General features: G+C 35.1%; 1 pseudogene; it reads right to left on the bottom strand.

Moving 5' to 3' along the window:
- Positions 1 to 6,190: 6,190 nt before the first annotated feature.
- LOC100922873 lies at positions 6,191 to 6,535 on the bottom strand (annotated as a pseudogene).
- Positions 6,536 to 9,050: the final 2,515 nt, after the last annotated feature.

Below are 9,050 nucleotides of genomic sequence, written 5' to 3'. Positions count from 1 at the left end.
GTTTTCTTTGAGATTTTGATTGTAGAATTTTCATACTATTGTCATCTGTGTTTGTATCTTGAGTTTCTCTGTTCTCATAGTAAATTTTAATGATTGGATTTTGTTTTGTTTTGTTTTTCTTCTAGCTTACTTATTGACTTTGGATTTTATGTATTGTTGGGCTTTATTTCCCTCCGGGGGGAATGTCTGGCCTGAATTTCTTCTGCTTTTACAGGATACCCTGAGGATCCACAAATGTTCAAAGCGTCCAATGTCATGTGATCCTAGGAGTGGTCTGTTAAGTGCCCTCCTTGTCTGACCTCTATGAGTTCTTGAACAAAGTTTGGGTCTATTGTCTTACATGTAGTTGAGTTTCAATGGACTCTTGCTTGACTTAGTCACTATTAGCCTGATGAGAGTTTCAGCTAGATCATACCTTTTGTAGTTACTCTTTTCCACCCTGGTTCTGTAACATGGAACCATTTATTCCTGTTCCCCATACTATTTCAGAGTGGTTCTTATTATTTCTTTCTGCCCAGTGCTTTTTGTCCTGGCTTTCTTTCTCAGGTTCCTTTCTTTACTTGATATTGGTACACTTTTTTGATTAACCTTTTGTCCCTGTGTGTTGACATGTTCCCTCTTATCCTACTGTGACTGCCACTGCCCTTTGCTCTTGGTTAGCCTCCATTTCAGTATGCACGGAACTCTTTACATTCTCAGGCTGCCCTGAAGTTGAAAAATTACTCACTAGGATTTTTTTCCAATTGGGTTTTCCTATTCAGAATTTGGCCCTGTGCATTGTCTTGGTTGTTGTGGAAGATGTATGCTGGGAGAGCTAGACAAAAATATTTGCTCTTATTCTTAACTTTGTCCCTGGTAAACATTATTCTTCCTTTATCTCTGGTCATGAATGGCATTTTATTTTTCATACTATAAGCAGAAGAGTATCTTTGCCCTTGTCAAATTCCTTAATCTTTTCTTCTTGTCCTCTTTAAAAGTGATCCCTAATTACAACTCTACTGGTAGGTCTATAGGCTTATCATTGATTCTTTATATTTTTCCTATGTGGGACATGAAAAATGAAAATAAAGAACCCAGGGCAGTTCTTTGTTTATAGCAAATGAAGAATCTGAAATTTTTATCAGTATAGGCAGCTCCCACTATGGCAATTCCCTTATCAATGAAGATTGCAACTCATTTATTTCCTACATTATAAAAGATAGATTTAGACCTAAAAGGGAACTATGGTAATATGGTTCCACATACTCTTTCTATAAATACTGAGGCCCAAAGAGATTGTTACTTGAACAGAGTCATATAATTTAAGTAAATGGCAGGATTCTAACTTAGGTCTCATGACTCCAATTCCAGATAAGTTTTAGAAATTTCCTGAGATACTTATAAATTAAGTAACCTGGCCAGGGCCATACATCTTCTAAATGCCAGAAACTAAATTTGAACCTATGTCTTTCATATGTGATGTTTGAAAAGGTTCAAGAGACATAGTTTCTGGGTAATCTAATATTTTATTAATAATGTTAGAATTTTCATAAAATGATGATCATTTGGCCATCTCTTTTAGACCAAAAACAATCATGATGGGGTGGAACTCAGTTTGTATGTCCTTCACATTAAGTATTCCTGAAGTGCACCAATCAACTCTTATCAGTTAACAATTAATGAGAAAAATGAATATAACAATGAGAAGGTGGATTATATTACATTGAGGATTTTGAGATATTTGACTTGGGTCACCTAATCTTGGTCAAAGAGACACCAATTTTCATATCTATCTGACAAAAGGGAGGATCAAAATTTTCCCAGACCTATCTGAATAAACATAATGAACAGGAATGCATCCATTAGCCTAAGGTTAGAACTTCTTTTACTGGCTTCAATTAAATCTCAGCTATCATGGCTGAGCAAGTGTTTTGAAAGATTTCCTAGACTGGTTTATTTCTGGATGAGGAATTAGACAAGAGGCAAAAACACCTTGATCCTGATACAATAATTATTTGTGAATACAAAAAAAGTCATTTCTCAAACCTACTATCTCAACATGCTATTATGCCCATGTACATGTGTCCTATGGTCCTGAAACACGCACAAAACACAATATATACATATGTGTGTGTGTATTTGTTGATTTGATTTGAAATTCTGAAGGGGAAGAAGTACCCTATCACTCTTCCAAAAGCAGAGATGTATCTGCCACCAGTAGATCTCTATGCATCTTATAATTTCCCTAAATGAAATCACAGGGGAAAGTTGTGAAATAATAAAAAAAAATTAACCAAGGAAACTAGCTTCTAAGTTCATTTGGAGAATCTCAAAAAGATAAAGCTATCAGAGAATTTTGGACACACTGTCAATAGCATAATTTCACAATATTTTATTATGTCCTCTTGCTTGTTCTTGTTGGCTGTAGTACATACCCACTCTATGATTGTCCTATTTCTACTAAGAAGGTAGAAACTACTCATTTTGCCAATTGAATTTCTGCTTCTCAGAAGAAAAGCTTGTCAAATATACTACAGGGGAGAGAAAATATAAGGTGAACCAATTCACATAGAAATGAGAATCTGTTCTGAGAAATCAATACTTAAACTCTGGACCATCAGTCTTGCTTTTCTACACAAAATTAATATTTCTACTTATGATTTTTTTTGTTACCAGTTGGTGTAGCTAGTATAGCTAGGAAAAAAGCATTTACGTATAGAGCATAAACATGATTTCAAGGAAAATCGATGTGAATGTGATAAAAGATAAGAATTTTGAATCTGAGTCCTCTCGGGTTATATTTATGTATACCTGACTTTGAGTGTCAACCTATTTTTTAATTTTAAAAAATGTGCTCCAATTTAAAAATGACAGTCTCAGAAAGAAACAGCCTAATCTTTTTTGTATGTTTGTCTATCTAACAACTTTTAATAATGTCTTTTATTTTTACTATCACCTACATTTTCCATTTATCCTTTCTCTCTCCCCCAAAGCAATTATGTATATTTTTAAAAAAGAGTTTTTAAAATAGAAAAAAGTTAATTTGGCAAATAATAAACACATCCACCAAATCTGACATTGTATGTGGTGTTCCACACCAATAGTTCCTTTTCTCTATAAAGAAGGGAATGATGAGGATTCTCATATTTATTCTTTAAGGCCAAGTTTGATCATTATAATTTTACAGTACTCAGTTATGATAATTTTATTGCTCTTTTCAGTTACATAGTTGTAGTCTTGATGTATATCATTTTTCTAGTTCTTCTTTCTTCATGTTGAATCAGTTCATATAAATAATACATGCTTCTATGTATTCATCATCTTCTTTACCTTTAATAACATGGTATTTTTATTTAGTTGTTTTCAATTATCTCCAATTCTTCATGATTCCCTTTGGAGTTTTTTTTTGGAAAATAAACTAAAATATATTGCTATTTCCTTTTTCCAACTCATTTTACAGATTAGAACACTGAGACAAACAGGGTTTGTAACTTGTGCAGAGTCATCCAGCTAGTAAGTATCTGAGGCCAAATTAGAACTCAAATTTATATGAACTGATGCTAAGTGAAGTGAGTAGAACAAGAACGTAGTATATAACAACAGCAAGATTATATGATAATCAATTCTGATGGACATGGCTTTTTTGAACAGTGAGGTGATTCAACCAGTTCCAATGGACTTGTGATGGAGAGAGCCGTCTACACCCAGAAAGAGGACTGTGGGGACTCAATATGGATCACAACATAGTATTTTCACTTTTTTGTTATTGTTTGCTTGTATTTTGTTTTCTTTCTTTTTTTTTCCTTTTTGATCTGATTTTTCTTGTAAAGCATAATTGTGAAAATATGTATATAAGAATTGCACATGCACATATATAGGATTACTTGCCATCTATGGGAGGGAGTGGGGGGAAAGAAGGGAGATATTGGCAACTCAGACAGAATGAACTCCTGTTAAGATTTCTGAAGTTTTTCCAAGCCACATATGGCTCTAATTTGATGTGTTTTGAGGAAGACAGTACAGAGTGATACTAGTATGTCAACCTAAAATAAGAAGACTCAAGTTTGCCACAGTAAAGTGGGGAGTTGAATGTTTACTAGAAAACCCCCAGATAATTCAGGAGAAAAGATGTTTTTGACACAAATTATCCAGCTAATTGCTTTAATTCTGCTTTTTTTCTTGGAGACTGATGATTTAGCCAGAGAAATGCTCCAATTGAATGCTATGAATTGCACCTGCATTATGAAAACTAGAATATACAACTGATAGTGAAATAGAAAGTTAGTGTTACTTGGTGAATTTGAGTGATGTAGAACAAATAAAGCAAGTAATTAAGATTTTAAAAATGAACTCTTCCTTTTAGGAACATGGTTTTATTTTTAATCTGAATTATTTAGATAATTGTAGATAAGTATAAGACTAGCTCAATGAGTTGATCTTATTTCGGTCTTCTAATGGAAGAATAAATTTATTCATGAAGTATAAAGAGCAGATAAGGAAATATGCTTGTGCAGCTTCAAAACAATTTCTGAATAATTCCATGCCTTGTGTGGTTACACTGGAGTATGAACCTAGAAGTCTTCAGGAACCCATTTTCAAGAAATGAATGTCATAAGCCTTAAAGCTAATGTTAGGTACTCCTCTTTAGAGTAAACTTAATTTAGATAAGTAACCACAGGGTGGGCCCAAGCAGTTGCATCAATGTTTGTTTCTTTAATGGTGGCCTGCAATATGTATAGATTCTTCAGCAGCATGTACCTCACCCCAAGATGAATGTAGACACTAGTGAAGCTATCATGATGACAACAACAAGGGGTGAAAAATAACCTGTATTTCACGACTGTGTATATCTTATCTCTAGCTTCAAACTGATTTTAATAGTTATCATGTTACTGACTCTTACCATACTTTCTGCCAGCAACTCTGTATAGTATAGTTTGATTCAAGACATATTCCTTCCCTATGATTTGGCTTCCCTAAATACTTTAGCTAAAGGATCATTTAGTTCCATTAGCTTCATTTAATTGTTACTGCACTGCAGGAGCATCCTAAGGGAATTTTCTAAACATTGAACATGACACCCCTCTAGAGTTCACAGTGCCCCATTCTCCCTAGTATGTTAACATCTTCCTTTTAAGGTCTATCTTCCTGCTGCCTTTGGGTAGTTAGCTATGAACAATTAGTGGGTCCCTGCAAAGGTCTGTCCTTGCTTAGTCAATTGGTCTGCTACAAAGACAAAAGTAGCCAAAACTAAGCATGTGACAATTTCATCGAGATAGAGGGGAGAAATATGATGGCTCAGAGGACAGTCTAATGGGGGAACATCTATTTTTCAAACCTGTGGGGATGAGGATGGAGTAAAGTGTCTCTGGGGAAGGGCATTATGGCAACAGAGCTCTGGAGTTGGTGACATGGGGTGCTGTGTATATCTATCTATCTATCTATCTATCTATCTATATATATCTCCAAAGGGACTTTAAGTGAGTCTCAGGGATGGTTATCCTACTTGCCTCCTTAGAAATATCTCTCTTCCAAGGGCATATAAGTCATATGCCTGCTACCACGATTGTCTTTGGCATTTTGCTAGCCTTATTAATAAAATGATTAAATTACCCAGAAACTATATCTTTTGAACTTTTTAAAGGTTACATACAATGAGGGAATTAAGAAAGAATAGTCAGACAGGTAGGAGAACCAGGATAGAATAGTAACAAGAAAACTCAGAGAAGAGAAAACATCTGGAAGTTCCCCTTTCCAGGCTGTGTTTGTATTCATCTCCACAGAATTATCTTTTTTTCTTACATGTACAATCATTTTCAATATATTTCCAAATTAGTCATGTTGGGAAAGGAACATCAGAACAAAAAGGAAAAACCATAAGAAAAAAGAAATAAAACAAAACAAAAGGTAAAAATAGTATACTTATGATAAATGTGGAAATACATTTAGAAGAATTGCACATGTTTAACCTATATTGGATTATTATCTGTCTAGGGGAGGGAGAAAAATTTGGAACACAAAAAATGGAACACATTTGTAGATGTGTTGAAAACTATCTTTTTGTTTTTTAAAATAAAAAGCTATTATTATTTTTAAAGAAAAAAATAGTATCCCTTTAATCCACATTCAATCTCCATACTTCTTTCTCTGGATGTGGATGGCATTTTCCATCCAGAGTTTATTGGAATTGTCTTGATGGATAGGTAGCTCTTTACATAGGCTTTGGAGGAAGTCTGGGGGCAGCACCAGCAAATCTGAAGTGGGGCAGGGATGTCTGAATCTTTCATGCTTCAAGGGACTGATTGCTCACTACCTTGCTGTGGATCAAGCAACTCACACAGTAATATAGTTTCACATACACTTTGGGCAGCACATAAGAATCAAAAACACTGGCCTCAGAGATGTGCTTGACAGCCACCTAGTTTCCCTAATATTGTGGATTATAAACTTATTGACAACCTTGTCCTTGGGCACACAGCAGGCACAGTTGGTTAAGTGGGTGGCTGCAATGGTGGCCCTTCCTGGCATCCCTATTGTTCTTCCCCTTCTTGGTCATCTTGTAAGCCAAGAAACAGAAAAAAGCCTGCTTACCATTTCTTAAAGAGCAATAGTATTACATTACATTCATATAACTTATTTAGCTATTCTCCAATTGATGGCCTACACTCAATTTTCAGTTCTTTGCCATGACAAAAATAGCTGCTACAAATATGTTTGCACATGTGGGTCCTTTTCCCTCTTTTATGATATTTTTGGGTTACAACCCCACTAGTGGCACTGTTGGATCAAACCAGATGCATAATTTTATTGCCCTTTGGACATAATTCCAGATTGCTCTCCAGATCAGTTTACAACTGCACCAATAATGCATTAATATCCCAGTTTTCCCACATCTCCTCCAACATTTATCATTACTTTTTCCTGTCACCTTAACCAATTTGATCAATGTGAGATGGTACCTCAGAATTATTTTCATCCTGCTGATCGTTTCTTATAGAACAATAATATTCCATAACATTCACATGCCATAACTTATTCAGCCATTCTCCAGCTGATGGGCATCCACTCATTTTCCAGTTTCTTGACTACAAAAGGGAGTGCCACAAACTGCACATGTGGGGTTCCCTTTCCCCCCTTTAAGATCTCTTTGGGATATAAGCCCAGTAGAAACACTCCTGGATCAAAGGGTATGCACATTTTGATAGCCCTTTGGGCATAGTTCCAAATTGCTTTCCAGAATGGTTGGATCACTTCACAACTCCACCAACAATGTATTAGTGTGACTTTATTCTTATAAATTTGACACAGTTCTCTACATATTTTAGAAATGAGGCTTTTATCAGAAACACTGGTTATAAAACTTCCTCCCCTCCCCCAGCTTTCTGCTTCCCTTCTAATCATGGCTGCACTGGTTTTATTTGTGCAAAACTTTTTAAATTTAATGTCATCAAAATTATTCATTTTGCATTTCATAATGTTCTTTATTTCTTATTTGGCCATAAATTCTTCCTTTTTTCAAAACTCAAACAGGCAAACTATTCCTTACTCTCCTAGTATCAACATTTATATTTAAATCATGTACCCATTTCAACCTTATCTTGGTATAGGATGTAAGATGTTGATCTATGCTTAATTTCTGCTATCCTATTTCCCAGTTTTCTCAGCAATTTTTCTCAAATTCTTATCCCAGAAGCTGGAGTTTTTGGGTTTGTCAAACAACAGATTACTCTAATCACTGACAGTTGTGTCTTGTGTACTTCACCTATTCCACTGATCCACTACTCTACTTCTTACCCATTATCAAATGGTTTTGATGACTGCCTCTTTATAAGACAGTTTTACATCTGATATAGTTAGGTTACCTTCCTTTCCATTCCCCATCCTCCCATTAATTCCCTATATGTTTTTGATTTTTTGTTTTTACAGATGAATTCTATTATTATTTTTTCTAGCTCTATAAAATAAATTTTGGCAGTTTTATTGACAAGTTACTGAATAAATAAATTTAGGTAGAACCTAAAACAAAAATGTCTTTTCCTTCTCTAGGCTGCATTGCTTCCTCCTCTCAAAAGGATTTGTCAATCACTGCCTTGCATCCCCATCTAACTTTAAGCACTTTTGCAATTCGCTTTTATGCCTTATCTTTCCCAATTAGATTGTGATCACCTTGAGGAGCTTGTGCCTCTTTTTGTATTTTGGGAGCTTTGCAAAGTGCCTGGTACACAGTAAGTGCTTAATAAATACTTGTTGATTGACTGAATGTCAAATGTTGTAAAGAACTCAAGAAGAATAAGGATTGAGAAACAGCCACTTGATTTGGCCTCAGTTTGTCATCTCTAAGCTCCCCTCCAATTCTGAATCCTTAATGTGTATGCAGGCATGGAAGGCAATGTGAACAAGGCTATGATCCTGATCAATAGTGATTAGCATAGTTTGTACCTGTAACTGCTCCAATGGCTTCCACAAGGCTTTGTACTATCCTTATCAAGCATCAAACTAGTGGAAAGGGGAAAAAACTTCATGAAAACCTGACAAGAAAGGGGAAGCACTTTCATAGGAAAGTGTGTCATGTATGCGGTGTGTCTGACCCTTTTTGAAGAGAGTTCAATACATAAAAGCAGTTCTAGGATGCCTTGACCTGACCACAGCTCTTACATAGACATTTATTAACCACCTGCTATGTATAAGACATGGTGCTCTGATGCTCTGATGCAGCCTTAAATCCAAACCAATATAGACACTAAAGAACAACTTAATCATCACATTAGTGATCCAAGGGGAGAAAGACCCAGGGAAAGACATGATAAAATACAGTGAAATAATGTCTGGAGAGCAAATGTATTGTGATAGATGTATTATGGTGATATATTTTTTTCTAAGCTGACTTTTGGTCAGAAAAAAAGAATTGCTGAATATATGTTCAAATAATACTATTATTGGATAAAAATTCATGAATTAGAATCTATTTTAGAAAAAACCTTCCCAAATTAGATAAGTGAAAAGTCTGCATCATAGAATAACTTTTAATATCATGCAGGTTTACTACTTTCAGATAGATAGTAACAAAGTGT

Source organism: Sarcophilus harrisii, chromosome 1 (assembly GCF_902635505.1).
Source record: "Sarcophilus harrisii chromosome 1, mSarHar1.11, whole genome shotgun sequence".
Lineage (NCBI taxonomy): Eukaryota > Metazoa > Chordata > Mammalia > Dasyuromorphia > Dasyuridae > Sarcophilus > Sarcophilus harrisii.
This window is presented reverse-complemented; position numbering and strand designations above follow the sequence as displayed.